Source organism: Anguilla anguilla, chromosome 12 (assembly GCF_013347855.1).
Source record: "Anguilla anguilla isolate fAngAng1 chromosome 12, fAngAng1.pri, whole genome shotgun sequence".
Lineage (NCBI taxonomy): Eukaryota > Metazoa > Chordata > Actinopteri > Anguilliformes > Anguillidae > Anguilla > Anguilla anguilla.
The window spans coordinates 25585692-25613673 of NC_049212.1; the positions used below are offsets into that span (position 1 = coordinate 25585692).

General features: G+C 48.8%; 1 protein-coding gene across 12 annotated transcripts in view; it reads left to right on the forward strand.

Annotated features, from left to right (window-relative positions):
- Positions 1–27982, forward strand: part of kirrel3b (kirre like nephrin family adhesion molecule 3b) — a 186802-nt gene that overhangs the window by 18308 nt on the left and 140512 nt on the right. The gene's annotated exons all lie outside the window — the stretch shown is intronic.

A 27982-nucleotide genomic window follows, 5' to 3' on the forward strand; every position in this document is an offset into this window, starting at 1 on the left:
AAGAAGGACGGAGAACATTCTGGCTAGATGTGAAAGTAACAGTATTCTCTAAATGAATATTCAAACACGCTTATTTTTTTCAAGAAAGTACTGTCAAAACCGCACATAAAAACGTTGCCGCATATGAACTCACAGGCAGCAATCGCTGATGGTTATGATTTAGTCGGAAAAAGTATCATGGAGATAACAACTGAAAACGCTTTTTAAGAATGCTGAAAGTTACCATTAATACTACTTTATAGTATTACAGTACCATGAAAGATGATTCACAATAACTTGAGCAAAAGTGGGCAACATTCTAAGGTCGTTCCTGCTATATTCCTTGAGGAGGTGTATGTGGTGAGAATGTGATTGGGATGTTTATGGGGATATTCTGGTAGCTGGGACACTGTGGAGCGCTAGATTTGTCTCATTTTTCTCACTGTTCATTTGCCAAATGAAAGGGCAAAGCGTGAGCGGGCATCAGCGGTCATCTCCATGGCGACCCTTGTTGCCGGGAGGATACGTGCCCCGGTGAACCGTGCGGTCGAGACGGTTAAGCGGTGTGGGACGATGATGGCAGGTGTGTGAAAAGGCCCCCTGCCCCCCTCCCTCACCCCCGCCATTCCAAATGATCCGCCCCGACAGCACCTGAACCCACCCCCCTTCTTTCGCCCGCCCCCTAACACCCCCCCCGCCCCCCCCGCACGCTGCAGGCAGGCGGAAAACATCATCGCTCTCACGGAAAAGGGCACTTTGAATTAAAGTCGTTTAGGTGGGAATTGAGCTCACGTCGGCAGAACGCTGTCCTGCAGCTCGTTCGCTCGCTCACTCCGCAGGAGCCGAGCGTCCCCGCGGCGGCACAACACGGCTCAGCTCTGCGCTCCGGCCAAAGCCGGGCTGCCAAGTGGCCCATCTAGACAGGGTACAGAACGGGCACGCGTCTCTGCCACCTGCACACCAGCACCTACGTGCCGTGCCCTGACGAAAAAAAATCCCCTACGTCCCTCTGGTACGGCTTCACACTAAAACACAGCATGAATTCACCAAAGACAAGAATCCATTATTATTTTCTATATTCCATATACTGTCATCATGCCCTGACAGAAAATGTGGCAAATTAGCTGATAAATATTGACACGTTCAACTGGAAGAATTTCATGATTGCTCCGTGACTTATTATTATTTTTACTAATTTGCTCATGGGGTTCTGGAAGCGAAGGATCAAATGCTACACTGATTAGCTGTTTGTGCAGTGCTTTAAGACTCTCAGCGCTACATAAACAAGATGTGTTGATCAGTGGTGGTAGGAAATAGTTCAATCATATTTTCCCAAGGAGGAATCAGAACAACAAACATTACAGAATGAGGTTGTGACGTTTCTAGATGAAAGGAACTTCACAAATTTACTAATAACAGGCAACGCTATACTGTCAGTGAGATATAAGATACTGCGCCACACAAGCATAGCATGAACATGGAATGTAACTGACGAGTTTTGCAGCATTATCTTTGCCATTTCAGAGGTAACACAGACAAGCTTTAGTCTTATGTAGTTATGTAGCTTCAAGAATGTCATACAGCAAGCCTTTCGAAAAGCATCTCTTTCAAAGGGGCCCATCAAATGGAAGGGTAATAGAGGAGGCTTTGCATCAATGGGACCGTGTCCCCACAGACACGGTGTCCACACCACAGGCAGGAGCAGCGGCTCCATTATCCCGCCGGACGCCATCAGGAGGTGCGCGTCTTTGACCGCCTTCCCCTGAGAACGAAAGGTTTCCACTCTGCCTCCACTGAGCCTCAGATTCTAAGTACACAATTTTATTTATTTACTTTAATTTATTTTCATTTATGTGGGTGTGCGTGTGAGAGAGAGAGAGAGAGTGTGAGTGTTTGTGTGTGTGCAGGTGTGTGTATGTGCGTGCATGCATGTGTGTGTGAATGAGAATGTGTGTTTGCGTGTATGTTTGTGTGTGTGTGAATGTGTATGTGTGTGTGTGTGCGTGTGTGAATGTGTGTGTATGTGTAGGTGTGTTTACAAACATTTTACCTCAGGCTGTGACAGAGAGGACAGTGCCAGCGACAGGAAGCTGAAAACTGCAGCCACCAGGCGATAGCAGATACAAAAAAATCCATTTCAAATTTGACTGAATTCCAGGCCGCTTTGAGTGTTTATGAGATAAACAATTAAGGGAAATTACTTTTTGTGTTTTTTTTTTGTTTTGCCTTCTCCTCTGGATGGAGGCACAGCAGCCACAGCTGGTCTGCGTGGGCAGGAGAGGCCTTCTAGAACGTTCTGCAGTCATTTGAGGAAAACAGGGTGGGAGTGGGGGCCGGCTTCTTGGACATCAGGAATTGGCACAAACAGCAGGCGTCACCAGCTGGAGGTGCTACTGCCCACATTTTTGCAAAATGTAAGATGAGAATAGCACCAAATTAAAAATAATAATAATAAAAAAATTCATGGGAAAGACTTTTGATTTGTGGGACTGTTTGGTCATTTGGTGGAATTATGTTAATAACTCATCTGATTAAACGACTAGTTGGATTACTGCACAATACTGCAGCAACAGCACCCCCTCTGGCTTGGAACATTTCTGGGCTCTGAGGCAGTATTTTATCCTTCAGAGCAATCTCTGCACAAGTGGCCACTGGCCTTGTTGAGTCTTAATAACTGCCCCTCCGTATGTGAAAAAAGCAAAGCCCCGCTTTGTCATACTGCCCAATTAACTAATTGGGCCTCCGAGACAGATTAACTGAGAAAAAAAACACGCAAATCATTCTAAAAAGTTGTCTGTGAAAACACCTCTGTGCCAGAAAAGCGGACCTGGCGACAGTCTGCTTTGGATGCGCGGCTGAGCCCGACCGGCTGGCACAGCCTGTGGCGAGGTCCCGCGTGCAGCCGCTGGGTAATCGCTGCCGTCCCAACGCGCGACCTTTACCCTGCGCCATTTTAGAGTCGCTTGTGTTTTTTACGGAACGTTCCGGAGGGGCGGTGAAGCCTGGCCTGACCACTGGGTATGGGAGGCGGTGCTCCGAACCCTTGCATCTTTTTTCTCATAGCCGCAGGTGCCTTAGCCGCTCCAGAGAATCGGGGGCGGGGGTGGAGTAACAGGGAGCAGCACTGGAATAGCCGCAGTGCCTATAAAACAGCCAAGTTTCAGCCGAGAAACAGAACAGAGCTGGGCGGAAGAAACCCTACTGGACACAGCAGCTGCCTTCAGAACCCACACAAAAGCCTCAAAAGAATATTAAACATCAGCTAATTCAAAATCTGAAAACCCTGCTTTGATACTGGATGTTGGCTCCCTTGTTCACCTTGTTGTCAGTCTTCTCAAGATGTATACCAGGAAACACCAGGAGACCAAACAAAAGGACATAATGGAATATGCAGTGTATTTTTAATAGGCTAACCATGAACTGTCTTCTTAGCCACTGGCCACTGTTCTCAAAGTTGCTGATTAAGTCACAATGTTCTAATTGAATCTAATCTGTGAGTGTATTAATATACTCAGAATTAAGTGAGGAGATACAGATTACTGAAATAGAAGGCTGCTGGAATAAAACGGCTTTGAAATAAGAGCCTCGCCCTTCAGTTCAGAAAGAAGTTTCCAGCAGGAGGGTCTTCTGTGTGGAGTGGTTTTTCTGCTCCATTCAAACCCCCCCCCCCCCCCCCCCCGCCCCAGAGCTGCGTTTCTCACGGCATCAAACTCACCAGAATTCCTCCCCCAGAGGTCCCCCTGATGCCAACCTGGGGTGGCGGGAGTGCGCGCCGAGGGCAGGGTCGCCACACGCTATCTCGCTGAGGCACGGCGGGAGCCGAGAGCAAGCCATCACCCGGCGCGGCGTCCCAACGCCGCCCCGTCTCTTTCCATTACTCAGGTGCCAGCCCGGCCAGATTTACGGGCCCCTCGGCACCCCGGCCGCCGCTGGCACCCATAACTCAGCGCGCGAGGACGCTTTTATCAGCGCCCCGCATTCAGAGAAAAGCTCTTAAGCGCGGGGCGCTGGCGTAAATCCTGCGCCCGCGTCTCCGGCCGCAGATTTGTCAGGGAGATTGCACTCGGATTGATCAAATTCCGCTCCGCCGCCGTCAGCATCAACCGCTATCTTATTTTTGCGCGGATGTGTAAACACCGACCCCGGCGATATACGGCTCCTGCGTATTTCAGAAGGTGCCGGAATATCGAATAGTTTCGCTCTTTAGTTCAGCTTTATGCACTGTGTCGAATGTCTTTAAAAAGCTTGTTAGTAAATTGTCTGCACACCCAGCCTAACATCCTCTCAATTTATTTCTGTTGTTGGAACTTGACAGCCTAAAAATGAGTGGGTGGGTCCCCCCAAGGTAATGATGTTTCCACAGGTCATCACTAGATGGCATAAAAGTGTAAACAGCTGAGGCCCATGAACAGTATGAGATTGGTTCTGTTTTTCTGTTGTGTTCAAGATTGCTGATCTCCCTCAGTGAATGATGGGCCATTGTAATAAAAGCACAGTAGAGGATGCAGGAGAGTAGCTGGTGCAATCAGATGACAGCCACAGAACTGCCAGAATCTGTGTTGGAAACCACAACGCTTTACAGATCAGTGATCATACTCGTGGTAGTATTTAAGTGTGCGTGTGTGTGTGCGTGTATGCGTCTGTGTACTGTATGTGTGTGTGTGTGTGTGTGCGTGCATGTACAGTATGAGTGTGTGTTTTGACTGCGGGTATTTGTGTATGTGTGTGTGTGTGTGTGTGTGTGTGTGCGTGTATGCGTCTGTGTACTGTATGTGTGTGTGTTTTGACTGCGGGTATGTGTGTGTGTGTGTGTGTGTGTGTGCATGTACAGTATGTGTGTGTGTTTTGACTGCGGGTATTTGTGTATGTGTGTGTGTGTGTGTGTGTGCGTGCATGTACAGTATGTGTGTGTGTTTTGACTGCGGGTATTTGTGTATGTGTGTGTGTGTCTGTGTGTGTGTGTGTGTGTGTGCATGTACAGTATGAGTGTGTGTTTTGACTGCGGGTATTTGAGGATGCGTCTGGCCTGCTGCCTCAGCCGCGCTGTGCGGCTTTTAAATGGAGCACTCAGATTAAAGCTCCGCCATTTAAGGCACAGGCACAAAGAGGATTAACCTTGTTTTGACAGCACTGCGTGTGAAAGATTGCTTGAACTTTGCGTGACCAGGTTTCGGGCGGGCAGATCAGTACCAGAGCTCTGCGTCTTGATGATGAGTTGGGCCTTGCTGAGTCCTGAGAAGTCCCACATTCCCAAGTGAGAAATGTCCTCTTTTATTTTTTACTCTTTTTTACAAGGGATCCTTATCTTGTAAAGGGAAGCAACATCGATCAAAGTTAAATCAATAAGAACTCTAGCGCTGGTATGGATTCGAGGGGATTGGCATGAGGTTCTACCTCTGCCCCCTGGCACCCCGGCGACTGTAAAGCCGTGTCCTGGAGAATTACGGCCGCGCAGGTGAGAGATGAGCATCCGGCCGGCGTGTCCTCCACTACCTGCTGCTGCTTTTACCTTCGGATGACTCCTGCATGTAAAGGACCGGTAGAACTCCCCCCCCCCCCCCCCCCCATCCCGTCCTTCCAAAAGAGCAGGACCACAGTCTGATGCGTAAACAAAGGCCAGACAACGATGACAAAACCCAAAACCAAAGGCGAAAAAAGGCAAAAAATGAAACGAGTAAATGGAGTAAGAGAGAAAGAGAATGAGAGGAAGAGATACGGACAGAGAGATGGGGAGCGTAGACAAGGGCAGATAGACACCTTAAACCTTTCCCATTAGCAGCCTTCAGGGCTGGGGATTGCGCTCTGACTCAGTGTCCGAGCTGCGCTTCCCGGGAAAATGAAACAGGATGACGGAGATCAGTGACAATGCACGGGGATAATCGCCACCAAATCATAGCCATCTGGTCTCAATCTCCACGCCGATCCACACTCACAGCCGCCAATCCGCCCCGCCAAATCCCTAAATCCTCACAATCTGCACCACTCAGCTTAGCGCAGTTTAATCCGCACTGTACCCCGCATTACCGAGAGCTGGCCGCCAGCCCCCTCCACACAGCCACAAACACACTGACCTCAAATACTGGCCCTCCACACCGAGAATAAACCCTCCTCCCACTGTCTCTCTCCCGCTCCTTCAGACACACACACGAGCGCAGACACGCATCATGCACACACGCACACAAACACACACACACGCACATACATGCACACACACACATACACACACGCGCGCGCACATACCCACACACACACACGCATACACACACAATAACACACACACACACACACTAACACAAACACGAGCGCAAACACGCATCACGCAGGCACGCACACACACACACACACACGAACACACGCACGCACATACATGTTCACACACACACACGCATACACACACGCATACACACACAATAACACACACACACACACACACACACATACAATCAGACCCTTGACACTAATAACTGGGTACACTGCCATAGGAACAAAAGGCCCGAAGGATGAAAGTTAAATATATTCACATGATCAGTTTGGATTTAAATGAGAATTTGTTTAATCCAAAAATCATGTAGTGAAGTTCTGGGTAGCTTTGGTTATATTATTTAGCAGTTTTTTTTTTCTATATTAACCCACAGGGTTTCTAAAATCTGAGGATTTGCTTAGAAGTGTAGTGTAACAGTTTTATCATATTTTGTAATGGGTGTCTCATTTAAAATTTAAAAATTCAAATCCCTGACATGAGCTTAGAGACCTTTAGAGCCCACTTGGGTGCAATGATAAGACTTACACAGCAACTGTGATAACCCAAATCAAGATGAAAACTCCAAACTCCAACAGTAGCGCACAAGGGCTCAGATAGCACACCAGAGCAATGCAGCCAGAATGTAAATGTCACTGTGTTGTGGTTGAAGCTGAAATACTGTAGTGTTACACCTTCTATGCTCCTGAAAAAGGTTGACTGTAGAGGTCTGGTAAAGAGGGGAAGTGACCACAATCCTGCTGTTTGGAAGGAAAATCCACAAGCATGGTGATGTCACTGCTAATGGGGGTGTGGCTTGAGGGGTGGAGCCACAGTGCCACTGCTAACAGGGGTGTGACTTGAGGGGTGGGCGGTCACCGATAGCAACCAGAGCCCACTCCCCCAAGGCTCTGGGGAGATGACAAGCCCCGCCCACTGGTCCGGGGAGATCGGGACGATCTAAATCCCACAAAGAACCTCCTGATGAATCTTCTGAATCCTGCCGGCTGGCCAACCAGGTCCATGCCCCTCGGCCCCACCCCCTTACATTACCCCCAAACCCGGCTGCATGGCACCAGGTCCCCCAGACTGGTCGCTCACCAGACCTCTGTGGCCAATCGGAGCGGTCAGGGTTAGAGCAGGGGTCCTTTTCTGTGACCCTGAGAAAATAACAAAACGTGACTTCTGCTGGTCCGTCTCGTCAGAAGGAGCTGAAAGCCATCTCAGGGGCAAAAGAGAGGTTCTCTCTGTCTCTCCTTTGACCATCTTCCTCATAACAAACCATGTTCATTCCCCTACACCTTTGTTTTAATATTTTAAAGAAATGCCAGTATTTATCACTTTGATCCAAGCACACTCAATCATAGGAGCCATAATTAGTTGTTGCTGATGTTCCCCCCATAACCTGTAATCTGTAAAATCCATGTTGATGAGACAGCATCTCTGGTGAGGCATCTTGGCTTGTGCTAGTGGGCCAGTGTCACAATAATAGCCGATGTCCCTCTAAATGGCAGGGGCAGGGGTCGCCAGGTCAAGCGGGCGAGGTGCCTCCTCAGCCTTTGCTGTCATCTTCCTGGAAAAGGGGGCCCTTGTGGCAGCAACTTGTTGACAAATTTGTGAGGGAACCCCAGCAGCGTGTTTTGGGCCGGTTGCTGTTCCCGTCTGGGGTCCCCTCAGCAAGCTGACAGGGGTACAGCCAGCAGAGCCACGAGAACCGCTGACACTTTGCCAGAGAGGATCTCCCAACATGGGGGGGGGGGGTGGTGCTGGAGCGTGGGCACAGGTGGGAGCGAAGCCACTTCCTGCTCTGAAGTAAGAGAAACACATGCATTATTCATCAGTCTCAAACGACTAATGACTCATTTCTCAAGTGTCCCACTTAATTTAAAAATTGATAGAAATATATTTCTTCCATGAATATGCACTATGATTCATCTCCTCGGTCCACTTTCATCCAAAATCTGCTTCTCTGCTGGAAAACATTTCTTTGGTGTTGTACTTTCTACATTTTATATTAAGTCACTATGAGTAGCATTGTTATTTCACATTTTGCATACTTACTCAGTGTCTTAAAAAAAGAAAACATGACAAAGTAGCCCGCTGACCTGTCTTTAGGCAGAATCGGAAAACGACTCTTAAACAGACTTGAGGGTCCTTGTCCTTGCAGAACAAAAGAGCAGACAAATACAAGAAGAAAGGGCTTCGTTTCACTCCTATCCCCTGTGTTCATTACTCGTATGGTAATAGACCCTGGCAGAGCCTTGGCTTTTGAGAGGCAGCCCAGGAGCATTGACTTTAAGTGGGATTACGCTGGAGCGTAATACGGCAAATTTCTTTGCGTGCGCCTGCCTGTGTTTTTTTTTTTCTCTTTTTTTGTCTTTTTTCTTCCCTGCGTTTTCATCTTAAGAACATTTGTCTTGGAAAAGCGAGCGAGAAAGAGCTGGGAGCCTTTCTCCGTCACTGAAGGGCCGTCACACGCGTTCATTATCCTCTGACACTCCAGTTAATCCCTCGAATTGCGCGCGCGTGAATACTAAACGGGCGGGCCGGGATCCGGGCGAACCTCCGTCTTCCTCGCCTGAAGGCACAGGGAGCCGGGAGCCCAAAGCCTGTCCTGCCCTGACCTCCCAATCACCCTCCTCCCCCTCGTTAGGCCTCCTCCACCTGTCCACCCCGTAATGGGGTTATCCGAGACGCGGCAGGAAAGCTGAGCCACGGGTTGTCCGGCTGGGAGGAGATCCGACGGTTCCATCTTGGTGCTCTTTCTGCCTCTCTGGGTTTCTGAAAGCTGGTAGTGACTAATTGGTTGTCGTCCGTTGCAGTTTTTAAATCATTATTCTTTTTCTTTAACCTCGGCTGCCACCTCTCATTCTGCTCTGCGTCGGAGGCTTGCCACCGCCTCGCTGGAACCCTCGTCAGGAGTCTGCTGGCTTGTTTGCTTGTTTGGAAGTTGAGCTTAATGGATCCTCCGGGTTTCTCAGTCTCAGCAGCCTCTTTAAAAAGCCTCTCGTGGGAAGATGGCAGTTGGTTGGAGCTAGCGATCATAAATCAATCTTATGAGGCCTGTTTACACACACGAGGTCTGGCCAAACACCGTCCCTGAGGGTCACTTTCCCAATACAATTTTCTTTATCCAATAAATGTAAATGAATTTGAGTTAAGAAATTGTCAAGGAATACTGCTGGTGTTTTATTTTTGTTCAGAGCACGGCTCTTGGTGGTCTTTAAACAGCAGGGAAATGTACAGATAAAATGAGAATTTGTCTGTTTGATAAACATACTGCTTGGAGCACCGTTTGTTAACAGCTACATCACCCAGGCAGTGAGGTAGGAGGCCCACTGTCACAACAAGGTGAGATTGGATTGGACAGTGAGCAGGCTTAGGCAGATTTAAGAGGGGGGGGGGGACTGAGGAAAAGAAAGAAGACTGTATCCTCTAAATTGTTTTATGTAAAAAATATGCCACAGTCCTGGCTTCTCTTTCCAGCTGGATTAACTAATGTAGTTACGGCCAGCTAGGCGATTATGGACGTGTTTTTATGTTAAGCAGCTTGGGCGGCTGAGTGCTCTGTGCAGGGGCAGCACTGAACACAGAGGAACTTCCGGAGGTTTTCTGTGGGGGGGGGGGGGTGCGTTATTTTATGTATTTATTTATTTTAGCTCTCTAAAGCTGATGTTGGTGTGACTTTAAGCAGAGGAGAGAGAATTAGTCAGAGGAGAAGATGAAGGAATTAGAGCGAGAGCAGACAGTGGGGGGGGGGAGCCGGTGGCGAAGAGAGAGGCACGGCGAATAAGAGGGGGGGGGGGTGGCGAGGGGGGAGCGCAGGGGAACAGGAAGGGGGGAAGCAGCAGGCGGGAGCGTAGGGGGGAAGCGTGGGGGGGGGGGGCCGCAGGGAAACGACGGGGACGCAAACTTCCAATCAGCAGAAAGCACCCGAGGAGCAGCGCGGCGCCGGGGCTGTTTATCTGAGAGGAGCTGCGGATTAAGCGGCTGCCCATGATTAAGACGTGCCGAGCGAGCGGGCGAGCGAGCGAGAGAGAGAGCAGCCGTGGACCACGGCGGTGGGCGGGGGCGGAGTGTGAAACGGGACGGCCCACCAGATGCTCCGCCGGATATTACCAGAGCTTGGAATAACAGCCCTCCCCTTTGATATTAATCTCGTTTCTCTCCCCGAGGTGCGTCTCCCAGCGCCCTCTGCGGCGTGTGAGCGGGGGGGGGGGGGGGGTGAGAGCGCACGCGAAGCCCCCTCCCCGGGCTCTCCCAGGGCGTCATCCGGGCCCCGGGGTTTAAAAAGGCAAGCCGCAGCGCAAATCCTTTATTCCGTCCACAAATCAGAGCGGAGACGACGGCCCTGACGCTATCTGGGAGCGCGACGCGCGGCCTAATGAACGCTTAAAGGGACGCGGCGCGTTCCCGCTCCCCGGCCCTAATTTGTTCTCCCTTCCGCAAATCACATTAATAAGCCTCTTCCGCCACTTCAGTCAGGATAAATGCCCTCAGCCTGTGGGACCGCGCGCCCGCCGAGCCGCAGTCCGTATTTCAGACTCACTTACTGCCGCCGCTGCTGCCGCTGCTGCTGGAATTGTAAGTCATAGAAGTGCTAATTGGGAGACGAGAATTACCACACGTGGCTATACATAGTAAACATAGTTTGGTGTTAATTTAGCTGTAAAAGAATTACGTTTACTATCTCGGAGTACAGTGGGCAGTTTCGTGTAGATCAAAAGTAAATAAAAAGTTGCGAGGATACTGATGCTATCAACACAGGGTCAACCCTGGCGTCAGCTGTAATGGTGAAAATAAACCCCAGTGACTACTAGCTTCTGCAGTATATTCTGATATTCCTTCAACTAGTTTTGCTGCCACTTATAACCTACACAGCAAAATATTATCAGTGTAAGAATCAACCCTGATAATAGTTTAAATTATTTGAATCTTACCAGAGTACATGTGGTCTCCATTGGACTCAAATAAACTTTTAGTTGATTCAGTACAGATCCTGTACTAGTAGTGCTGATTAGCATGGATTATTTATTTATCCGTTCGATTCCCCTCAGCACTTCAGTGAGTTTATCTCAAAGCTCAGTCCTCGTAACAGCCAGCCACGAGAAGCCATTTAAGGAATTCCACGCTGCGGCCAGCCTTCAAGTTCACGTTATGGAGAGGTGCGGAGAAGGAGCGAGAGAGAGAGATAAGCAGCTCGTCTCAAAGCGGCGACGCCGTGGCGATGGATTTGAATTCCACAGAGGTGTTTTTTTTTCACTCGATGGCAGCAAAAAAAAACACCTATCCCATTTTAGCGGTTTTGTCATTTAACAGGCCCTGAGTGCATATTCTCTTCAGGGAGAAACATGATTGTAGGAAGGGATGCTAATGATACATGACAGATACTGGAGAGAGATGGCTCCCCTGTCTTTGTGTATCCAGAAAACAGACTTTTTTTGTTGAGAGTGTGTGCGTGTGTGTGTGCTTGAGACAGCAAGCGTGTGAGATAGTGTGTGTGTGTGTGTGTGTGTATATATATATATATATATATATATGAACTGTATGTCACGTGTCTATGTGTGTGTGTATACATATGTATGTGTCTGTGTGTTTGTGTGTGTGTCTCATGAGGTACGGGTGGGTGGATTATAGAACAAACTCTCTGTGAAACAGCAAAGCTCTCTCCAGTAATGAGCGCTTATTTTTGTCCCCTTTCAGAGTGGCAGAGATTCAAAGCCACACATTACTTCCATAGCCTCTGCTTTAGATCTGTCACTTCTCTACATCTGTCAGCTTCGCCCAAACAAACTGCTTAATAAAGATTTATGTGGTGAAAGGGATGCTGTCCATGTTTGTCACAGAGCACAGCCTCTCTCTCTCTCGGTTCTGTGTATATATATATATATCAACAAAAATGTGTTTTAAACATACAAAAAATTACTCAAGCATACAAAGCACTGTCTATAAGTCATTAAAACTTCCAAAATATAGGCCTGCCATTGAAAGTATTGATATCAAAATGAGGCTCTGTGTGAGTGTGTGTGTATATACATATATATGTGTGTGTGTGTGTGTGTGTGTTCTTTTTTCCTTCCCTAAATTAATTTTTAAAAAAGCTGCAGGGTGTCTTCCATAATGCCAACAGGACTGGATGTGAATTAAAATATTTTGATTTGTGCGCTCCACTTCTTGCCAGCGCGGCTCTGACACGTCGCTGGGTTGCCCAGGGCGTTAGCGAGCGCGCTGTCCGCGGGAGAGCCGCCGCGCCCGGCGGTCTCCTGTCGCCCGCGATACGGCGGAGCGGGTGAGAAGCGTAACTCAAAGCGAAGCCCGCGTCGATGCGGATGCCGCGTCAACATCGCGTTAATCTAGCTCAGCCCTGGCAAGCCCCTCGTAGGCCCAGGGAAAGAGAAAAAACCCTGCCTCTATTAATGAGGCTCTGTTGATCAACGGGGTTACTCATTTGCTCATTCTCGAGGTGCGATTCATCGAGAGCACATCTGGTTCGACGGATGTTCTCAAGTCACATGGGATGCCACTTCCAGTGTGACTAGTGACGGCGAGGAGATGGGCGTGTGTGTAACAATCATTCACCTCAATCAGACCATTATTCAATAATGCTAAACCAAAGGCTCTCTGTCTCTCATACCTGTCTGAGATGCAGAGACCTACTGTAGCTTTTTGCCACTGTATTCCGTATCTCACTGTATTCTGTTGATGGTGTTCAATATCGATAGTACATATGACATTTTTCTTCCTGCTAATGAAAAAAAAAATCGTCCTGAAGACATCGCGATGAAAAATGTTTAGCCACACTTTCGCTTTCAGCCCTGTTTTTTTTCCCAGCAGTCAAGTGACTTGGCTATAAATGATGGATGAGGAATGTGTATGCCTTTCCAATAAACAAATATTTTCCTGCGTACATCTTATTGAGCAGCTCGGGAGATCATATTCTCCCCTCCTGATATCTGTTTACAGACTCCCAGGGAGAAGAGGAATGACTTGGTAAATAACTGAGACCCCCCCCCCCGCCACCCCCCTCCTCCACAGCGGTCTCTCTCCCCCGCTAAGCCGCTCTCCTCAATTAAGAGAGCGATTGTTCGGCGGGATTGGGCTGGGTGATTACACTGTGGAGGAGCCGCTCCTCTGAAGGTCACTCCGGTGGGAATCAGATACGGCCGTGTTCTCCATTTGCGTCTCCCGAGAATATACTGGACCTCCAACCCCCAACCCCCCCTCCTCTTCGGCGAGGAAACTCACTTTCCTCCGTCTCGCGAACGGCAAGCGGGCGGGGGGGGGCGAATCAGACGCGCCCCCGAGCGCGCCGGAGAGAGCGGCAGCTTGAGTAACGGCTCGGCCCTGAAACCCGCCGCTCCTCGCGCGTTGCAGCGGGGTCCCGTTTCGCTCGCTCGCTCGCTCGCCGCTCGATCATTTCCCCGCCGGCAGGAAAACAAGCGTCTCCCACCGCCACCCTCGGCCCCTCCCCCGGGAGGTGCAGGGGAACGCCGTACGTAATCAGGCATTTCCCCGCACTGCGAGAAAGAAAGCAGTTAGTTATTGAGTTTGGTGTTCTCGGGCATCGCGTATTTCAGCGCGGTCTGCCGGGCGAAGGACTAATGGCCTCTAAGTGCTCGCAGGCTCAGAGAGCTGTCGCTTTGGACACGGGCTTCCCAGGGAAATAACGGGCCGGAGTCCTGAGGTCCCCGGCGGAGGCTTGGCGGACTCGCCCGCGCCCGGCCACCTCTGTCTGGTTTGTGTCTCGTTGGGTACGGGTGATAAACATGGCCATTGATTCGCCGCTCAATTATAATGCACTCCTTTTTTCTTCTTCCTTTTCTTTGATTCCATCACCCTCTAAAAACCAGGTTTCAAAGAAGGAGTATCAAAAAGGAATTAGATTCAAGTAGTAAGTGGATATCAAAGGGTCCATCAGCACAAGAGCAAATGGCAGACTGTTTCCCCCCCCCCCCCCCCCCCCCCCCCCCCCCCCCCATCTCTCCTTTCAGCCATAGCTGGGGTCAGACCAAGCGGCAGAGCTCCAGTCATTCAGGGCTTCCAGACTTCAGTGCGGTGCGAGGCTGCTCTTTAATCGCACCAGCCACCTCCATTACCCCCGCATGTAAATGCTGAAATACTTCCTATTGTGGAGAAGACAAATGTGTCTGAATGCGGTATCTCTCGGCAAAGCACAGCCGATGGTTTTTTGCAGGTAGAGGGTAAAAGCAGCACTTTGCTACATGTGCTTTACTAGGCTATGAGCCTGCAGTACTGCTGATTACTAAGGCGATAGATCTTTTTCCCTGCTGGATCTTACTCTCGCCATGAACACCTAATAGAAGGGGGAAAAAACTATTTTTAAATATCAATGAATAAGCATGGTGGGGTATATCTCCATGATTCTGCTTCATTCTGCAAAGAATGTTGCAACTATTTTTAACTTCGTCACCACCTCCTCGTCGTAGTTTTCCGCACATCGCTGGTAACCACGGTTCACCCTCTGCCTTCAGTGTACAGAGTACAGATTAGGCCAAGGCGCTCAGCATGAAATTAGGAATCGATTATCGCCAGCAACCCCGCACCCCCCCTTAGCTTGGCTAGCCCCATTCAGCCTTGGCGCGTGGGGCTCCTGGTTGCCATTAATCCTCTCAAATCCGTGGCGTTGACACCCCCGTTCAAAGATTTACCGCGACCCGCCCCTCTCCGTCCGTCCTTGCCCCAGTGCAGCGGGTTGTGGTTCCCCAACCCCCTCAACCCCCTCAACCCCACTTATAGCAACGAAATAAGTCAGCCTGTCAGTTCGGATCATAATGAAATGAATGAAGACTGATATTTTTTTTTAAAGCTGCATGAAAATAAATGCAGCACTTGAAAATTGTGTAAAAATACACTTTGACAGATAAAGACGAGGCTGGATGAGGAACACACTGTAATCACAAAAGATCTGTACGGTGCTGCACTATATTTTTACAGAACCTCATGAATGCACTTCACTGCATCTTTATACAGCATGTGATCTGCAGTAAGTGGCAGTATATGATCTGCAGTAGTCTACTGATTTATCTGCATGCTTGTTTTCATGAAGGGTCATCATTTTCACAAAACTGTTCCTCAGCTCTCTTTTGTCCATTATCACCATCCTTAGAGCCTGCCCTTCAATTCGTGTTCAATGTGCATTGTTCAGTTCAATGTAGAGGCCTGCATCCTGACCCAAACCCCACAGGGCCCGCAGGTATGCTGTGATTGGCCCAGGTATTGGACCTATTTTTAGCTCTGTGATGTCAGGTCAGATACAGTACTAGCCCGCTGGCAACCTAAAAGTTAGCAAATACTATCATAGCAACTAGCATCGCTTCTGCCAACGGATAGACAGCAATGGTGCAAAGCGTCCAGCTTCTGTGGTGTGCCCTTATGCTTTACTAGTAAAGTACAACAGCCACATTTGACAGCAAAGAGGCAATAAATACTGTTTAACAGAAGGAAAAATTGCACTAAAACGAGCTGCCCAGTCTGTTCTGATCAATGCGAACAGCGACAAACGTATTAACATCACATTTAACAGAAGGAGAAATGGCACTTCAGCTAGCATGTTCTGATCATTACAAGCATTCAAATATGAATTATTCCTCTATTTTATAAACATAATTCATGCAAACACATAGCCTACTGAAAAAAAACAGGACATAGTTTCTGTGTTATTTGTCGCAGAAGTGCAAGCGACAAATTCAACGCCATGTTCAACAGAAGGAAAAATGTGTTTAAAAAACTAAAGTGAAAGCTCAAATGCAGCTGTTTTAATTTGCTTGTTGAGCATAAAACGTACAAACTAGACGCTTAGCTTCGCGCCGTTGTTGTCAATTGTTGTTAACAGCTGGCGAAAGTGCTGCTACTCCCCACCGCCTCGTTCCGCCATCACAAGCACCTTCAATAGCGGCTTTCCTCTGGGAAACACTGCGTTCTTTTCTGCTGTATGGTGTTATTGGCTTGTTATTTGGGGCCCTACCGGGTTTGGGCTTTGAATCTGGCGAGGGCTTGTTGGGCTGGCTCGGCCTCATTTCCAGCCCGGCGCGGACCTCTAACTGAATGCATTCCCTTCTGCTTATTGAGTTGTGAGGCAAGGCCACACCAGAGTAGGGTCCCCACGTGTGAAGGCCTGCCCCCTCATCACATGTTGATGGTTGTAACTTCCTGGCCTCAGTCAGTGGTCCTACACTCTGCTCAGGTGACACAGGATCTGTGTGGGGTCCGCGGTGATGGGGTGCCCCCCCCCCCAGCCCCCCTCCTCTGCAGACGGGATTGATGGTGCAGCGCTGCACTCAGGGCCTGGATACGGCATTAGCACAGCCGAGTGCAGCCCAGCTTCCCTGTAAGTGGACCTTTCAGGCGAGAAAAGGGCTCAAGTAAGCCTAAAGGCACAGAGAAAGAAAGCTATTTGACAAAAAGCACTCTGTCCAGGAGGCAGAAAAGCCTTCTCTAATGACCCCCCCCCCACCCCCCACCCCCACCCCGCCCCAAATTCGATTGGCTTCAACCTTTCACCAGCTCGGGGGGGGGGGGGGGGGGGGGGCAGGTCTCTCCTTCTACGTTCTCCATTCCCCACAGATACTACTAGAGAGCCCAGCAGGGGAAGATGTGAGGGTTGTTTGGTGATAGGATGGGGCGGGTTTGGCTGAGGAGGCCCGTACCCCGTCTCCTCTGCTCCACTCACCGGTCCACCAACCTGAACACCGTCTTTTACCTAATGCACAGAATCGTCCCTGGAGAAGCTGCTAATCAGCTTACAGGTCTTACTAGGATAAAGCAGATAAGAATGACTTAGTGACTGATCAAGGTGGGGGGGTGGGGGGGGTTGTGAGAAGGGGGCAAGGAGAGACAGAGAGAAGGTTCAGCAGGTGATGTACCCACGGTCTGTTTCCACAGTCACGGACCCTTTAAGGAGAGCAGGCGGTCGGGGGCTCTGTGCCTTTGGCCTGAAAGCTGCACCCATCAAAGACAAAAGGGCTTGGAGTCTGTCACCAGGTGAATTGTGGGAACATGGGGGTATATTCTGTACTAACCAAGCAAAAGCTGAAATAACAAGGGGATACAAAGACCCTACAAAGGACCAGCTTGGTACACATTATTAGTATTATTATTATTATTATGAAGAAGAAGAAAAAGAAGAAGCAGGAGGGTACAGGTAGCCTGATATTTTGAAAAGATCTGTAATTTCCTGGCTGCCACATTTAGCCCAGACGATCAGCAGAATGCAAATGGCAGAGGCGGACACCCTGACAGCTGCCAGCGCTGAGGCAAACGGAACCTGCGGAACATTCCAGACAGCCATGGGACAGAAATGCTATTCATGAGATGCCTCTCAGCCTCCAAAAAACCCTCCTCAACTGACAACAGTGCTGCAGGAGCACCACAAAACCAAAATAAATAAATAAATGGGACATGTATTCCTGGGAGCAAAGGGTTAAACTGTGAATGGGGGGGGGGGCAATGAGTCAACCCCCTGTGCTTTGAGAAACTTTGTCTGTCATCTGTCTCATCTCCCGGGAGAGTGAACACAGTAATCAATAGCGCACGCATCTGACGGCCGCCACAAAGCATTGTTTGCTTCTCTTCCCATACCCCCCCCGCCCCCCCCCCTTTGGTTGCCGGGTATGCCTAGTAACCAGCCTGGCCAATCAGCCAGGCCTCAGTTGATAGTTCCAAGGTGTTTGCTGCTATGTGTGAGGTTTTAGTGTTTTTTATCAGGACAAGTCCTCATTACGATAAAAGCCCACACCCCTCACCCCCCTCCCCCATGCTGCGATGGTCTCTTCTGCATACACCCCCCAGCCCCAAAAAATTCTGGCTCGACGCACGTTGATATTTGTCAGCTTAAAGGCTGCTCGGCACCGAGCCGGGCTCTGTCTGTCAGTTGCCGTGACAGCGGCGCATGCTTATTTGCCATTATATTTTGAGTCCTGATTGACGGGTCGACAGGCTTGACATTCTCGCTGGCGCCACCAAGCCTGTTATTATGCCGGCATTAACATTCTGATAAACACATGGCCGGCCATTGAAGAAATAATTACAAGGCATCGCTCCGCAAGGCTCGGGGGGGGGGGGGGGGGGGGGGGGTGGGGGGGTGCATGTTCTTTTTTTTTCTTTCCTTCCTCTCTCTCTCTCTCTCCCTCTCCCTTCTCCTCGTTAACATTCTCAGCTGTCCTAGCCCAATATTCTGCAGGGAGCTCTCACGTCCTCAATATGCATGTTTTTCACTGTCAGTTCACCTTCATGCTCAGGCTGTGCATATTTGTATGGTAAGCATACAGGGGAAGGCACATGATTCTCATTTTCACTGTACGGCCCCACATGCCTGTTCATCACCTCCCACATCCCGCATCTGCATCTTAATTCTGTGAGGAGGTCTCGGTCACCCCGAGAAGTGCTTCCACCTTTGGCGAATCGTGAACTCCAAATGCAAAATGCATTGTGCATTGTATCCAATTTTCTTCCAGCTAACACTAGAATCGACAGTTCACTATTACACATTTAAAACGCAAATTTCTCCCCGTTAAGATTGATGTCTTTGGCTGGTATGACAAGTGCAAAGGGACGAAATGTCATAAGTGACACAGGCTCGGGTTGGCTTTTCGGGTTCAGTGAAAATTGATTTGCATCGCATGATATGAATGCGAAAGAACTCTAAAATTACTACCACTTTTTCAAACTAATTGTTTTTTGGGGGAAGAGAATAATTTAAATGTAATAAAAATTCTGGGATCCTTTGCCCGATCTCAATATGCCTGCTTCACATGTAATGCAAATCATTGTAGGATAACCTTTGTCTCCAGAAATGTCTCCTGATCGGGAGAAATGGGTATATGAGAGTTCAAAAGCCCTCAGCTCTTAAGCAGCTTTTCCACCCCATTGTACCGGCTCAACTCGACTCGACTATACTCGACTTTTTCGGTTTTCCACCGGGCAAAAGTTGTGGATAGTGCCTGGTACCTGGAACTTTTTTGGAATAACCTCCGTCGAGGTTCCAAACGAGCTGAGGCGATACCAAAAGGTGATGTGAAAACACTGCAGACCACTGATTGCTCAGAGCAATGTGTTTCATGCGGCGTCGCTAATGACGACCAGCTACATTAACGGGGGTACTATCTGTAGTGGAAAACGAAGTACCTGGTACAAAAGCGAGTAGAGTCGAGTAGATTCGAGTCGAGTTGAGCAGGTACCATGCGGTGGAAAAGCGGCTTTAGATTTATCTGCAATGTGCAGGGCAAGGGAACGGGTAAAGGGAGTGGTTTCAGATTCAGCCAATCCTCTACGGGGCACTAACCTATTATTTTCATGCCAGAGTGCAACTAATCTTCCCTTCTAACATTCTAATACTGAATTCTAGAATTCAAACTCATTTCAGACTCCAAATGTACGATTTTCTTTTTTAAACGATGTAAAACAGATCATGTTTCTATGAGAAACGTATATGTTTTAGTTAAGTCTTTGTTTCATTCTTTTCTTAAAAGTATCAATGCTAATAAAAGTAACGTACTACAAATGTTTGCATTGCCAGGTATCGTATTAAACTGATCAGATGCCAGCAATTTATGTTGCCTTCAGACCCTTTAGATTCAGAAAAGGTGGATCAAACATGAAGTTTTCCAGATAAACCAACACACTTGGATCGCAGTAAGATCAACACTGAAATGATCAACGCAAAGTTGTTTATCATCTGAAGCTCGCATCGGTCTGTCTCATGTATATTATTTATGCACTGTGAGGATGATAAAGTTTAAAAAGAAAAAAAAAAAATCACGGAAAAGCTGAGTCTTTCACACGAGGGTTTTGCGCCAGACAAAAAAAGATAACAGTTTGAGCCGAACACGCTGTATGTTACTGAAGCATCTTTCATAACCCCCCTGTGGCTACACGTCTGTCTGTCTTCTGCTTCTCAAATCTGTTTCTTCTGCACAACTTCCCACTTTCGTAAGCAGGGACTGTTTTTTTCCCTTGTTATGAGCCCTTCGCTTCAGAGTTCACCGTCTCCACGGGGACCAGGAATCAATTCCTCTTGTTTTTTGAGCAAATCGCTCCATTCTTTATCACAGGAGGTCTCTGTGCTGCAGAAGTATAGTGTTTGTGTGAAGTACATATTGGGCAAAGGGGCTTTACTGGTTGTTTGGTAGTTTTCTTAACGGTGATGGAATAACACCACGACTCCGCGTGTCTCTTAGCGTATGGGACTGTTGATGTAGTGACTACGTCAACAGTAGACTTTCCTGTACACCTTTGCTGCAATATTCAGCCTTTTGTGTAGCATATAAAAACACATTTTGGTAGTTTCACATAAAAAAATAATAGAAGGTTGCTTCAACACAGAAACCGCAAGCTTCCTTCCTCGTTGGAGGACAGAAAGTGTCGGGCAGGTCTAGAACACAACAAAACTCACCGTTCCAAAGGTCCCCGTACTCAGTCCTTTGTCGAAAAATGAAAAGTCTCTGGAAGGCTGTTCACAAAGACTGCGTTAGACTGAACACAAACCATCATCTGCTGCTGAACAACACTATGCTACACCTAACAATATTTTGGGAATCCCGTAAATCACTCTATATTGAATATTTAAAACGCATTATTATATATATATATAAACACACATACTTTCAGTATATGTACACGCAAACATATTTGTTCATAATTAAGTCATAATCATTATCATAATCAATTCATTTATTTAGTCAACCAGGTTAACCTAGAGTATTCTCACTTAAAGAGCTGGCTGTTTGACACCAACTGTGCCCTGCCCTGTGCCCTGTGCCCTGTCACTGAGCCATTACGGCAGCCATTTCTGCCAACACCATGGAAACCATCCAAATGGATTTATGAAAATATTATCACCGCCCTTAATCTGCAGCATTGATGATATCAGAGATGTTCTTGTGTCAGCAGAAACATTCTTTTTCCCTTCAGACCTGTCTAAATCCCTTGATAAAAAAATAAAATTTGAAAAACCAATGATAAAAGATGTCTGGAGTTGCAAGCCAAGCACAAGGTGTCAAATTACTCAGTGGATGGAAGTTAAATTTAATAAGGGGCGAAACTAAGTGATGTCAGACTGCGGGAATGAGGCAACATCGGGACGGCTTTAAAAGGTTTGGGTGGAGTGGGTAAGGGTTTGAGCTCTTATATGTCTGGGTGGAGTGGGTAAGGGTTTGAGCTCTTATATGTCTGGGTGGAGTGGGTAAGGGTTTGAGCTCTTATATGTCTGGGTGGAGTGGGTAAGGGTTTGAGCTCTTATATGTCTGGGTGGAGTGGGTAACGGTTTGAGCTCTTATATGTCTGGGTGGAGTGGGTAAGGGTTTGAGCTCTTATATGTCTGGGTGGAGTGGGTAAGGGTTTGAGCTCTTATATGTCTGGGTGGAGTGGGTAAGGGTTTTTAGCTTTTATAGGTTTGGGTGGAGTGGGCAAGGGTTTTAACTTTTATAGTTTTGGGTAGAGGGGGTTAGAGTTTGAGCTTTTATAGGTTTGGGTGGAGGTTAGGGTTTGAGCTTTTATAGGTTTGGGTGGATGTTAGGGTTTGAGCTTTTATAAATTTGGGTGGAGGGGGATTAGGGTTTGAGCTTTTATAAATTTGGGTGGAGGGGGATTAGGGTTTGAGCTTTTATAAATTTGGGTGGAGGGGGATTAGGGTTTGAGCTTTTATAAGTTTGGGTGGAGGGGGATTAGGGTTTGAGCTTTTATAAATTTGGGTGGAGGGGGATTAGGGTTTGAGCTTTTATAAGTTTGGGTGGATGTTAGGGTTTGAGCTTTTATAAGTTTGGGTGGAGAGGGATTAGGGTTTGAGCTTTTATAGGTTTGTGGAGAGGAGTTAGGGTTTGACGGGACACAGAGACTGTATCCTATGGTCTTCAATGGCGGTATGAGCACCTCGCCTCTTCAAACAGAGAATTTGGGCCTGAAAACAGAGCCAGTCGGGGAGCTCTGGAACACCCCACAGAAAAACATGAGGGAGGAGCACCAAGTACATCCTGGGGGAATCTGCAAATTCCCCCACCCTGGGGGATCTGGGATCTAAACCTGGCATCTACGAAGGCGCGAGACGGTTTCTCGGCTTCTCTCTTAAAGAGTCCCTGTTGGTAACTCAAACAGCCTTAATGACTTAAAACAGCAATTATTTTTTTTTACCTAGTTTTCTATCTCTACAGTATACCAGGAGAACTGAGGCAATGCATGCATAACTAAAGGATGCCCACACTGCATTGTGTGTGGTGTTGGATGTGTGCATATATATATGTGTGTGTGTGTGTGTGTGTGCGCGTGTGTGAATTTTCACATTTCCGTCGCTACACAAATTCAGTTACTTAACACCCATTTCCCCCGTTGGGACTGCAGAAAGGCTGTGCTCTTATGAATTTTCTGTGGATCTTTGCTCGCCTAATCATGCACACTCAGGCCATTGATTCATTCATAGCCTCCCAGTCATAACTTAGCGCTTCTGCGGGTATGAATGAGATGATTCTGCACACGCTTAGTGAAGCGCTCTACAGAAGGCATGTTCTCCACAGCCTCCCTTTCAAGGAGGAAACATCACAAAAGCCTCCATTTGTTAACAGCTGCAGAAAATGGAGATTACAGGTTTTTGGGGTGGGGGGGGGGGGGGGGGTTGTAATTGACAAAGAACGCAAACAGGATTAATTATCTTCTGGGTTTGTGTCATCGTGGTGCGATTTATAGTGGATGAGGCCAATTAATGCTGCAGAAATGCCAGTGCCTCTCTGAAGAATGGGTCTGCAGTATTTACAGTATTTAATGTTAGCTAATTGCTTAATATCCTTTGAAAGGCAGTCCTGCAGGGTGAACTTTGCTTTGGGAGGAACCCGCATTTCTCAGAATCAAGAAATTCAGCCTGGGATTTGGATTCATCTCCTGCATGAGAGCCAGCATCAGCCTGGTCTCCATCCATTGATCTACTTCAGCAAATCACACACTGACACACACACACACACACATATCCCATTTGCCAGGTAACATTAACCAGGTGCCAGGTTTTTCCCTTAAAAGCTCTGTGAAATTAGGGGCTTGGAACTCCTCCAGGGTTGCCATTTTGATGTTCCCGCCAAATGAAGAACAAAGCAACTAAGACAAGAGCCTGTTGCTAAATGTACTGTAATGTAAAGTAAAGGATAAAATGTGGCTGGAGCAATTCAGTGGATAAGTGAATGATGCAAGTTCAAGGTGTGTGACACCACCTCCACCTTCACTGCTTTTATAATTGGTATATTGCCTTCATTTTACATGATGTTTTACAGATTGTTAGTAAAAGCACCTTGTGTTTTTTACTTGAAAGGTGCTATATAAATAAATAAATAATGCCCCCCCCCGACACACATGCACACACACACACACACACTCACACACACACCGAGCACGCAAGCTCCACCCCTCACCCGCACTCTCCACAGAGAGGCTTGTGGCGGTTCCCGGAGCAGCGGGCCTTTCTCACTGCAGTGAGCGCCTCCGAGCGCGGGGCCCAGGTCTCGTCCAGGGAGCCGCTGGGAGGGGCGCGCGCGCGCGGGAAGCTCTCCTCCGTTTTGGCGGGCCCCGGCGGCCCTCTCCTCCCGGCCCCGTTATCTCCGCCCCCCCCCGAGGGCCCGGCGCTTCAAAGGCGAGGAGGTGACCTTTCGGCGAGGCGCGCATTGTTTGTGCTCTCTCTGAAGGGCCTGACCTTTCCCAGCCATTAGTCTCAGCGGGTCATCAATTAGCTCCTCCTCCCGCCACGCCCATGAGAAAGGCCAGCGCACGAGGGGACCTCTCTTCAGCCTCTCTCTCCCCCCCCCCCCTTTCTCCTCCTGACTGACCGGTGAGCTGAAGGAGAGGGCGGATCAGAGAGAGGGGAAACGTCATCCTGGAGAGCTCGCTCGGTCCGAATGATGCGAAAGGTGCGGCGGTTCTTTCGTAGGGCGCTCGCCCGGCGCGTGCGGCAGACGCCCTTTTCCTCTCGGGGAGCCGCGGCGCTTGAGTGCGCACTCAAAGCGAGATTATTCCGCCCGTCCAGACAAAGCCCGCGGTCCTGTTTCCACCCTTGCGGCCGCTGGAGCCTCCAGAGAAGGAGAAGAGTCTCTCAAGGCTCAGGGATATGATTTAGGGTGCTGTTCTGTTTCTGTATTTTTTTTTTTTTTTTGGGAGGTGGGGGTGGGGGGGTGGAGGGCAGTTCATTGGTGTTGCCCTCTTATATTTTCCGTCTTTCAGTCAGCCTAAATTCGTTTCACAGGATTCGAATTTGGCCTTTGATTAAAACAGAAGCTCCAGCAAATCATTTTTATGATGGCGCTGGCATTTGATCTTCAGCAGCCATGTTGCCTCCTAGAATTGATGTGCGCTGCTCCTGCCGTGAAAGAGGGGCGGAGCCTGATGATGAGTCATAAGACCGGGGGGGGTGCGCTTTCGCGTGTCGCTTCAAACGGAAAACAAGAATGGGAGAGGAGCGGCGGGGAGCAGTGCTTGTTGCACAGCGGCCTCGCCGCGCTGGACCCTGTTTCACGCATGGCCACCCTTGCACTTTTAATCATCCTCGGGCCCAGCGAAGCTCCCACGGCAACCGCACATCCTGCGCCGTGGCAACAGGTCACCTCACGCTGACTGACAGGGCTATTTATAGAACCAGGGCAATAATGTATGCTCTCCTCTACCTTCCAAGGTACATATGTGTATGAGCGTGTGTGTGTGCATGTGTGTGTGTGTGCGTGTGTGTGCGTGCGTGTATGCGTGCATGTATCTGTGTGTGCAATTTCTTAATGCAGTAGGTCGCTCAGGAAACACTGTACCAACTGTGCTGTCAAACGATGTTTTTCTGTGAAGAACACCAATGTGTATACAGTATATAGCCTTCTGTGAAGCATATCAATGTGAATACAGTATATGGCTTTCTGTGAAGCATATAAAGTATGTGTTGGCAGGTAGACTGACTGTAGGTGTGTATTTACAGAGGTGCAGATCCTAGGCATTGCATTTACGGGCAACTTGGATTTTTTTTGAAAATGTTTTTACAGACATATATAGATTTATGCTCCATGAGTGAACATTACTATTGATTGGCTGTCTTTTTAAACACCAAAGTCTTTGATTTATTTTCAAGGTTCTTTGCACAACTCTCCCTGTGTTCTATATTCTCCAGGCCTCTTTTAAGAGGTGCAAAGAGAACTCCAGCAAAGCTCTAAAGGTCACACCAATATTTTCCCCTTCACCAACCCTTTCCCCCCTTCTTCCCCCTTCCACCCCCGCCAAGGTTTCCTGCACACGTGTTTCTGTCCCCCTCCGCACGCCCCCTCTCCCCCCCCAGCCCCCGAAGCCGTGCTTTATCACTTTGACAAATCTACGCTGCTTTTCAAGGAGAGCCATCCACCTTTACTTTGAGCTAATGCCCAGACAAATGAGCCATAAATTCTGCCCGTTTTTTATTTTTAGGGGTGATGCGAAGCGACAGCTTGATTAAAGTAGGTTAAGGGATCGGCCGAAGCTGTCAGTCAAAGCAGGACGGATGGGTGGAGGCTCGGGGTGGAGGCCAGAGGAAGGCAGCATGAGCTGTCGAGGAAGGGAGGGGGGGTGGGGCATAACCCCCCTCTCCCCAGGAGTAGAAGTATGGGATTTGGGATCCAGCAGGTGAGCCCCCCCGTGAAGGCTCTGTCAGCGCAGTCACAGCGGTGTGTTCGGAGCCAATGGGCACGAGCGAGAAGAGAGGGCTTAGCGTTAGCGGCGTTCGGTTGCGCTAAGCGCCTCCTTCGTTCCGTCTCCCCGACCGCTGCTCTACTCAGAGGACGCGGGGCCCTGTGATGTTTCAATGCAATATTCATACGCCATATTCAGCATTCACAATGGGTCCTTCATCACCACCTAATCAAACCCATCAAAGAAACAAAAGAGGGAGAAAAAGAATGTTTAATCTCACACTGGCTGGCTGTTTACTGAGGCACGAGGAGAGGGATTTGCGTGTGTGGGTATGGACATGTGCGCGCGAATCCTCCGGTCTCCTCATAACTTTGCAGCCGAAATATACAGGATTTCATCAGGCTCCGAAGGGACCGGTTTTGAAATTAAGTGCGGGGTTTGAAGGGCTACTTTCTTCCCCTTCTTCTGCGCATTCCTGCCGTTATTCTCTAATAGAGCGCCCGACCTTGAACAGGAGCCCTTGGAGGAGGGGAGGGGAGAGGAACACGAGCAGTTCACCCGTATCTCTGGCCCCATTCACTCATATCTCCACCATAAAGATCTACACCCACGGCAGAATTACGCATGCCCGAGTGTGGGAGGACTCCGAGACACAATTATTCCTTCCAGCTTCAGACAACCGCCGCCCCGCGATATTGCAAATAGATATCGCAGCCGCCACTTCAGGAGATTGTACATAATGGCCGTCATTACCATACAGGAAATCTTATTTGAATTATTGTTTTTAATGGTCAGTGTTATTTAGATTCTCAAAAGCCTTCTAGAGATGGCACCAAAGTAGTGGTAATCCATTTAACATAACATTCGAACAGATTTTGAATCCACACAATCCGATAATTAGACAACCCCCCCCCCCCTCCCCACACTAAATTTAAGAACAAAAGAACTCAATATCACATTGAAAAATTTGTCATAATTAGCAGTTATAATTAAGAGTTCCGGGAACTGGAATAGATTAACATGACCTTTTCTTTGACTCACAATTCAAAGCAATACGTTTTTGATTTCACCGATGCTCAACTTGAAGCGTTTCTTCCGCCGAGGAAGAAATAACACTTAATTTGAGAGATAAAAGGTTAAAGAAAAACACTGATCGATTGGAGGTCAGCATCCCGTTTGACACTGAGCACTTATCCGCTCCGGTCGGGCCCGGCTCGGCTAATGTAAGGCAGATTGATCATAGCGTATGCATGCCAGGGGCAGCCGTTTCCTGGCTCGGCACGTCGGCGCGGCGTCTACGCTCATTACCCACGAGGCTCCCGGGCCTGTTGCAGCTGACCGCCGGTTCCAGGGGTTAATGTGGCCGGTGCCCCTGTCTGATGTGCCCATCCCCCGGAATGTGTAAACTCTGCCAGGCAGCGTGACAGCATGAAGGTTCGCGGCAGCACTGAAGATCTGGCCCTCGCGTGCGTTAGCCACACGTTGTCCAGTGGGGGGCGGAAGCCAGCGGTTAATAGCAAGGCGGCGGCCACAGGGGGTAAAGCAACGGGGGTTAACAGGCTCCTGCCTCCTTGTGGGATCGGCTGCAGGGTCTGGGCCGTGAGCCAGCGGCTCCTCCCCACCATCAGCGGCGTGAGCTCTGGTTCTTCTGCCATTCAGTGGCCGTTTAGGACTGCTTTACTGGCTCTGGGCACGCGCCACACGCGTTAATGCACCAGCCGTGTTAATGCACCACCTGCGTTAAAGGACAACCTGTGTTAATGCACCACCCATGATAATGCACCACCCGTGTTAATGCACCACCTGTGTTAATGCACTACCCGTGGTAATGTACCACCTGCCTTAACAGCCCAGGGACGCACTTGTCTGTTACTGCGAGCCGGTGCACAGAGTGGGATGGAGTGGTGCTTTCAGAGAGTTTGGTGCCCCCCCACCCCCGTCCATCAGACAGTGCTGTGATAGGGATGATGGCTTTCCAAAGCCTGGGGGGGTGGGGGCTGCTCGGCCATTGCTTCGGGCTTGCTCCTGGGGAACAGGCTAGGGCAATGCTATGTGACATTAAAGCCAAGCATTGCATGCTTTTAATGGGTCTCCACCACCGTCTGAGAGCTGGTGAATTTCCACGCATCACAGAGAAAGCTT